General features: G+C 37.7%; 1 pseudogene; it reads right to left on the bottom strand.

The window, feature by feature from the left end:
• Window positions 1–5,460: 5,460 nt before the first annotated feature.
• LOC143194520 (uncharacterized) lies at window positions 5,461–5,559 on the bottom strand (annotated as a pseudogene).
• Window positions 5,560–8,058: the final 2,499 nt, after the last annotated feature.

Genomic DNA, 8,058 nt, shown 5'->3' with positions numbered 1-8,058 from the left:
TCGATAGCATTAAACATGCGTAATATGCTGTGGCCATGTTTTTCTCTGCAATTTATATAAATTACCTGAAACACAAACATTCGATTTATATTTACCAAATAGTTCAAAAGGCTGCTTATTCCTGCATGTTTTGAGAATACTGCCCAGATTAACAGTTTCCTGTGACATAATTTCATTAAATCGTGATTATATTACGAACACAATGTCTAAAATGCTTCTTATTTTTTCAACACACTTTTTTCGCTCATTTTATGTATTTGATTCTGATTTTGATTGATTACCAGCTTATCATGTCGATGGTTTCTTTTTGGCGAAAAATACAGTCTGATTTTAAAACAAATTTACAAACTGTATGATAATTGATGTGATAAAGATGACACTAAAAAGAAAAAATGCCTATTCCCGAATTTTGCTTTGTCAGAATTCCTCCAAGATACCTAAAATCGAAAAAGCTACTCACTTTCTCCACACATTTTATATAATTTTTTCCAAATAGAGCCAATAATAAAGAGATCTTGAGTAGTTATCAGCTTCGAACGTAGACATTTTCTTTTTGGTGAACGTAGTGTCACGAAGTTCTTCACTTATAGAAAGATTTGAATCAGTGTCCATACCAGACGGCATAACCTCTAGATGACCTAAAGGTAAGGTTTATAAACTCTAATTATTATTACTAATGTTTTGAAGAGTTTTGTAGGCATTTAACAAACATGCGAATGGTATAGGCTGTTTCGGTTACATGTTCGGAGTTCAATCTCTTTTTAACTGGAATAAAAGGAGAAGACTAATTTACAAACTGCAATAAGCAATACGTCGTTGTGATGGTGCTAGTTCACTGTTATTTTGGACAGACTATAAGAAACGTTCAACCTGTTGTAAATGGTGCTACATACGATATAAGAAAAAAGAAAGTTTGACAGAAATCACTTGTAAGTTAAAAGTATAAGAAAGAAGAAGTACAATTTTCTGAAGAACATATCTCATGATAAAAAGTGGCATTATGGAATATTTACGGACGAAGAAAAACTCTAATTGGATGGACCTGGTGGATGTGTAAATATTACTATCATGATTTGAGAGAAGATCAAATGATTGAAGCCTATTTTAAGAGCTGATAGTTGAAAAAATAAAATAAAATAAGTTAAATTAGACGATCGAAAACCAAATAGGGAACACAAATAGCCGTTCAGAATTATATATTTCATAAAGACAATGCTGTTCTTCATACTGCGAGACTCGTCTTTTCAGATCACAATATTTAAATCCAAAGTGACCAGCCGCTTCCCTGACTCGAATTTTATTAAAAATTATTGAAAGAGGCTATCACGTGCGGTGTGCTCTAAAGGTAAACAATTTGACGATGTTAAACAACAAAAAATAATATCACCGGCTTGGTTGGCGCAGTGGTAAAGGCGACAGGACGGTCCACCTGCTGTTGTGATGGTCGGGGGTTCGAATCCTGCTGTAGCATGGTTGAAATGTATGTTTGTGATTGTCGTATGGTAAGACTGTAAAATCCGACAAGCAAAATGATTCCAGTCACACCAGTAACCAGGCTGGGTAAGACCAGATATCTTCTGGGATGATTTCTAAATTGGTCGCTTGCCAGTCGGTAGGCTTAATACCGAGGACCATGGTTAACGTTAAACTATAGGTCCAGTCCACATAAACCGTCGTTGGTAAAAAGTATACTTTAAAATATACAAATGTAGGAATGTTCGTCTTGTCTGTCGGTCGGAATGTGTGGCTGTCGATGCGAATAGTAGTAAGTCGACGGGAGAATGACAGGATATTAGGTTAGATAGAGGACGTACTGCTATAAAGGGATAGAGAACAGAAGAGAGCGAGAGCTAGAATCAAATGATCTTTTGCTGACGTTGCTTCAGGTTCGAAAGAGTGAGTGTTTTGCGGGCGACAGAGACCCTGGATTACTACTGGGACTGTCGTAGTTAGTTTACTACCGAGCTTTGTGGATGGGTAGGGATTTTATCAAGGTGTTGTCATATTCTAAGGCTCCTATGGAGAACCTTACACTTATTTACTTACTCATAAACCATGGGGTAATGAGTAACGCGCGAACTTTTTTGGAGTGGGACACTAAGAGTAGTTCAAGTTGTCTCTCAGAGACATACCTGTACCACACTCCGTAGAGAGAGACAGATTGGACGAACTAACATTTTGTACAGAGTCGCTGTCTGGGGGATTGGAAGTTTACTTTTTCTGCAGAGGAGTGGAAACAGTAGGCTGTACATGCCATTGCTTTTACAAATAGCGTGCTGTGTTTGAGCTGACCATTGGACTCTGCGGTCGAACTGGAGACCGAGGTATAACACTTTCTGAAACCAGGGGATGGGGACTTTATCAATTTGGAGGCAATAGACGCGGAAGTCTTTCTTGTGGTGGAACAGAATAGCCTCAGTTTTGCTCGGGTTTATCTGCTGCCGCCAGAATTTGTACCACGCAATCGCCAGGTTTAGCTGGCCTTGAAGTATGTTACTAATAGCGTCGGGTCTATTACCGGTTGTCAAAAAAGCGGTGTCATCTACATAAAATGGAATGTAGCTGTGTGGAAAGTTTATAGAGTGGGAAATCAGCCATATACAGATTGAAGAGTTTATAGCCGGGAATCGCATGGTACCAATCAACCAGCGTTGCCAACTTTTGAACCTGCTGTAAGTGAATGTGTGGTGGCCTAAAAGGTCGTAGCGGTCACTACACAAAAAATGCTATCCAAGATTAGTGAAGAAAGTTAGACCAAAACTATATTATAAACCTATATGAAACGGCGAAAAGACTTCATTGAAATACTGGATAATTACAAAATATTAATATTTTTTTAACATCATTATGTTATCGTTTTGTCATGCCTTTCGAACGCCACGATTTTAGGCCAAACTAATGTAAATAATGTGAATAGCTGTTATTAACCGAAGAACCTAAAGCTAAAAACCAATTTATATTAAGAATTGCAATGAAAAATGTATATTTTGCTAAAATTTTATCGCGAATCATCATCTTCAACATCGAGAAATGATATAACCAAGAACCCAAGACAGACTATCCTCATAAAGAACAATCGATATCTACTGACATGAGGACGAATTGATCTTAAGCTGCACTACACGGAATCCTGCTAAAAGGATGCTCCTTCGCGAAAGTAGCCGAGCAACAACGACAATGCAACCTTAAAATCGAATTTATATCTCCTATAAGTCGGATATTTACCTAGTCGCCTTTTTGCCCGACTCTATCCCAGGTTTCCCCGAACACAATTACCGTTAATCATTGGGCGCCGCGCCAATGAGAAAAGAATAAAACGCGAGCAAGACTAATAAGTACGGATTAAAAGAAGGCGAGCGGGTGGCGGGGGTGTACTCTCGCTCCTACATAGGTTTTCCGTCTGCCCTCATCGATTTTCGTCGGTAGAAAAACGGGGGATCTGTTGTTTTGTGCCGGGGAACGCTTTTTTTCTCCGCGCTCTCCTCTACACCGTCTTCCACGAATCGCTCGCGCCAACGACCATGTTCAATTGGATGGAATAGTTTGATTAGGTCAAAGGATCCTTCAAATATACATGTATGCTAAATAGAATAGAACCGTCTTGTTTTTGTCCAGGAACAGCTTGATTTTCTTCTTATTATTCTTCATATTCAATTTTATTATTTACTTATTTATTTATCTATTAATGGCCCGTCAGCCTCATGGGCTACTTAAGATCTAATAAAATATAGTCTTACAAAAGGCAGTATAAATAGTGTAACAGACAGATAAAACAAATGTTTTGACTAATCCCAAAAAACTCAGGAACATGTAGCCTTTTGAACTATTTGGTAAATATAAATTAAATGTTTGTGTTTTATATAATTTAATTAACTTACAGGTAAAAGCATGACCACAGCATATTACTCATATATAATCCTATCGAATTGATATAGGGAATTGCAAGGAATCATTATAAAGGACACGGCGGTCGAGAAGGATATACATTAACACATAACGATACAAAGAATTTAGCATAAAATATTAGTAGCCTTTATCATATATACTGAAGTATGGCTGCCAGAAAATTCATCAGCTGCTCAAGCTTTTTCAGCTGGAAAAGCTGTTCCATGGATCTATCTAGGCCAAAGAACCGCCTCTGAAGGGCGTACCCATGGCACTTATCCAGGATGTGTCTGATGCTCAGCGGGGATCCGCAATTGTTGCAAATGGGTGGGTTTTCTCCTTTAAGAAGAGACTCATGAGTCAATCTGTAGTGGTCTATTCGAAGTTGGCAGAATATTTTGAAGAATGTTCGCCTACCAATGTCCTGAATATTAAGGTCCTGGTAAAATAATTTTTTAATTCGCATAATTTATTATTTGCCATCAAATCTCACTTTAATTAATCCAGTTTTCTATAAAGTGTGCTATAATGTGAATTCATGTATCTGTTCCAATGAAGAAAATTCTCCGTCAGTGATCCTTCCCTCCACCGAGATGATATCTAGGCTGTTTTGAATGCATTTTAGGGCGAGGTGGCTAGCAATTCAGCAGTAAAAATGCTGACCAAAGAGGGTAATTTAAAATACTCTTCCTTTAATGCTGAACTATATGCAGCTTCCGTATATTCGTTACTCTTAGATCCATCTGTGTAGATCGAGAGGTGATTAAGATATTTTTCATAAATGACTCGTTTGAAGTGGAAGCGCGCACTCATAGAACCATCCTTGGGAAGAAGCCTCATCGAGAGATCAACGGTCATAGATGCATTTTGCCAGAAAGGTATTGTATGTATAGGCTTATAAGCTGAAGGCATCTCTAATGAAAGGCGGTTACAAATTCTCTGAAGGTAATGGCAAGACCCAAACAGTCCATATTGCGATAGTCTTGGCTTGAATCTCAAAGAGCCTGCATATTTTAGTAACAGGGGCTCCCCTCGAGAATTCAAGGAAGAAATATCCGCTTCGCAAAGTAAATTGTCAATCGGGATGGTATGGTCGGGTGCTGTGCTTTGGATTGAGTTGTCTTTTTATATATGAGGGTGGTGCAGAAATGAAGCACTAGCAGCCATAATCAAGCTTACTCAACGTCAGCTCTCTATAAATGTTCAAGAGGGTAGTTCTATGGGCACCCCAGCTGACCCGTGAGTCGAATATAATTCCCAGGAATTCTCAAGCTTATTACTAATGCTATTACCATTAATGTTTAGAACAGTCATTCAGGGGCAATTCCTTATCCTGCAGTAGCATACGCTGTTAGACCTATCGGTAGAGAACCTTAGGCCGTTTGTTTCCGCCCAAGAAGGAAGAGTATCAAGGCATTTTTGAACTAAATCCCTATTTATCTTGTGGTCCCGATGAGTATGATAAATAACAATGTATGTGCTGATGGAGTTGAATGCAATTAAAAGCAGAGTTGGGCTGATGCTGTAGCCCTGAAGTACATAATTTAGCTGCACAAAAAATGACGACCGTTCACTAAAAATGTGGAACGCTTCACGATTTTGCGTGTCATCCTTGCGCAGGAGCCATGCTTATCTTCTCTCTATCATATTATATATGTATGTATATTCATATACATATTTTTCACGGAGTCTATTAATTATCTAATTTTTAAAAATGCCCCAATATAAATGCATAAGCATAGTCCTAATAACACCATAAATATTCTAATAAACAAGCTGAATTGCAATTATTCAATTAAAATAACAAAGACTATTTTGAAACCCACGCGTTAACACAAAATGATAAACAACGGGCAATGTGAGTTAAAAAAGAACAGTTCTTTAATATCGAAAATATTTCAAAACATTTTCCATCTTTATCTTCGAATATTTTAATATTTGATTTTCTTGATAAACTTAAGGGAACAATGGAAGTCAACTTCATACTAGACGACCACTGAAGAATGAACAAATGAATTAAAAACAACAACTCTCTAAACTTTGATTTCAACAGTTTTTCCTAGAGTAATATTTTCGAAACATATATTAGTATATTCATATCAAATTTATAAGATATTTGATAAAAGTTAATTTAAACTAAAATAGTCTTTAAAATTATGGTTGTGAAATATTAAATAATTTTATGGAAAGAAATGTGTTTGGTATATTTGGGTTCAGGAAGCTTTATCCTACATCACAACAAGATCCTTCAAAGAATGGCTAATCTTGACCCACTTCGGAAATGCTCTCGAATGTTTCCTGGAACAGAAGTTTAACCATCTCCTGGTCACCGACTGACTGTCAATCATCCATACCCTCTATCTGAATGGGATCAGGACAACTTTACTGTAGATCCCTTCTCACGTTGATAAACCGGGAAATGTGCGCGCGGTTAGTGGGGCTAAATCGGCAGCATACTGACCTTATCACATTCGTTTATTGTTTAACAAAGAACGAGGTATAATGTCGTTGGGCCCAGGAGGAACTTGTTGTGGTTAACAAGCTTTTTGAGGTTAAAGCTGATTTTTTCTCCTCTCTTCGCGTTCCTTTTCTTCATCACCATGTCATAGCTTTGAATCAATTTGGCCACTTTGGATTGGGCCACTCTCATTTCTCGCACGGTCGCTTGATGATATTTCAGTCTAGCACATGCCGAACGACTGTTCACGGTTCACTTAGATTAGAACTAAGTATGAGCTGAAAAATTTTAGAAATTCCTTAACAGGAGAAAATACAACAGACTCGTCGGATTTCTACGAGAAATCGATTTTATATATAGATGGATAGAGCCTCTACTTCGTTATGGTTGTGTTTGTAGTCCTGTATTTGTGTTCATATTTAAATTTTATAAACTGGGTATTTTTTACGAATTTTTGCATCCAATTGATCCAAAAAGCCTTTGAGTCTAAAAAAACTGATGCGTTATAGTAGAAATATAATTAGAACAAAATAATCCGACCGGTTCAATGGCCAATGACGAAGTAAAGTTTCGCAGCTCCGTATAGACGGTTGTCTGGACCCATCCGAATGTTAACGTGATGAATGGTAGGGCTCTCCACCGGCAGAAACAAAAGCACCCTCAAAAATGGCAATAAATCCAAAAGAAAAGCGTTTTTCCGCGCGAAAAGATAGATAAATTCGTTGTTTGTCGTTTCCGCAAAAGCGAAAATAAAAATACTAATACATACACGCGGGCGTACACACCGAGGGCAATAATTTATTTAGGTTTTCGTCGGCTGACGACGATGCGTTCGCTCCCCGTTTCTCCACCGTAACAACCGCCCCCCACCGCCCCCTTGCCCTCACGCGGTCTCTATCTCGAGAGCGTTAGCGATTTTAAGAAAAGCTATCACCTTAAGTAAGGAAATATTTCATATTTTAATGCCAAGTGGTGAGGAGCGAGGAGGGGACGCGAGACGATTTTTTACTATGATCCATTAGCGTGTGTAAAAATCTAAAGCGTGCAAAATCACAGACAAAATCTCATCAATCCTTATAATCAAGTGAGCTTTGAGAAGTATTTAAACATTAATTGTATCCATTAGGAGTGTTGATATTTCAAACTGTTCAAAATAGAATCTAATTTTGCAGTAGGAAAGTGTTTATTCATAAAAATATCCTTTTTTTGTCATATCTTAAAGACTCCTTTTTTCTAACTAGGATTTATGTGAATCATGGTCCTAACAGGTCAGTTGAAAAGTCTCAGTCCTGACATCTAGATGGCGCTACTGGAAAAACTACTACTAAATCCATAAGTTTTTTAGTTAGCCCTAACCCTCAAAAGATGCGTGTATATAATTTGACAGCTGTCGGATCATTAGTTTGCGAATTTCAACAAAGATAGTGGACGCAGTGGACACCCAAAAGAGGTTGTTACAGACGAAAACATTAGAAAAATCTACAAAACGATTTTGAATGAAAGTAAATTGAAATTGAATGAAATAGCAGACGTTCTAAAGATATCGACTGAACGTGTACATCATATCATTCACGAATATTTGGGTATAAGAAAGTTTTGTGCAAAGTGGGTGCCGCGCGAGCTCACTTTTGACCAAAAACAACGAGGAGTTGATGATTCGGAGCAGCGTTTGAAGATTATCAAGCATAATAAACCCGAATTTTTACGTCGATGTG

The sequence above is a fragment of the Rhynchophorus ferrugineus genome, unplaced genomic scaffold (genome assembly GCF_030347505.1).
Source record: "Rhynchophorus ferrugineus isolate W39M unplaced genomic scaffold, kcgeb_rfMv2 rfM3, whole genome shotgun sequence".
NCBI classification, from domain to species: Eukaryota; Metazoa; Arthropoda; class Insecta; order Coleoptera; family Curculionidae; genus Rhynchophorus; species Rhynchophorus ferrugineus.
Note: the sequence above shows the minus strand (reverse complement) of the source record. Positions and strands in the feature narration are given on the sequence as shown.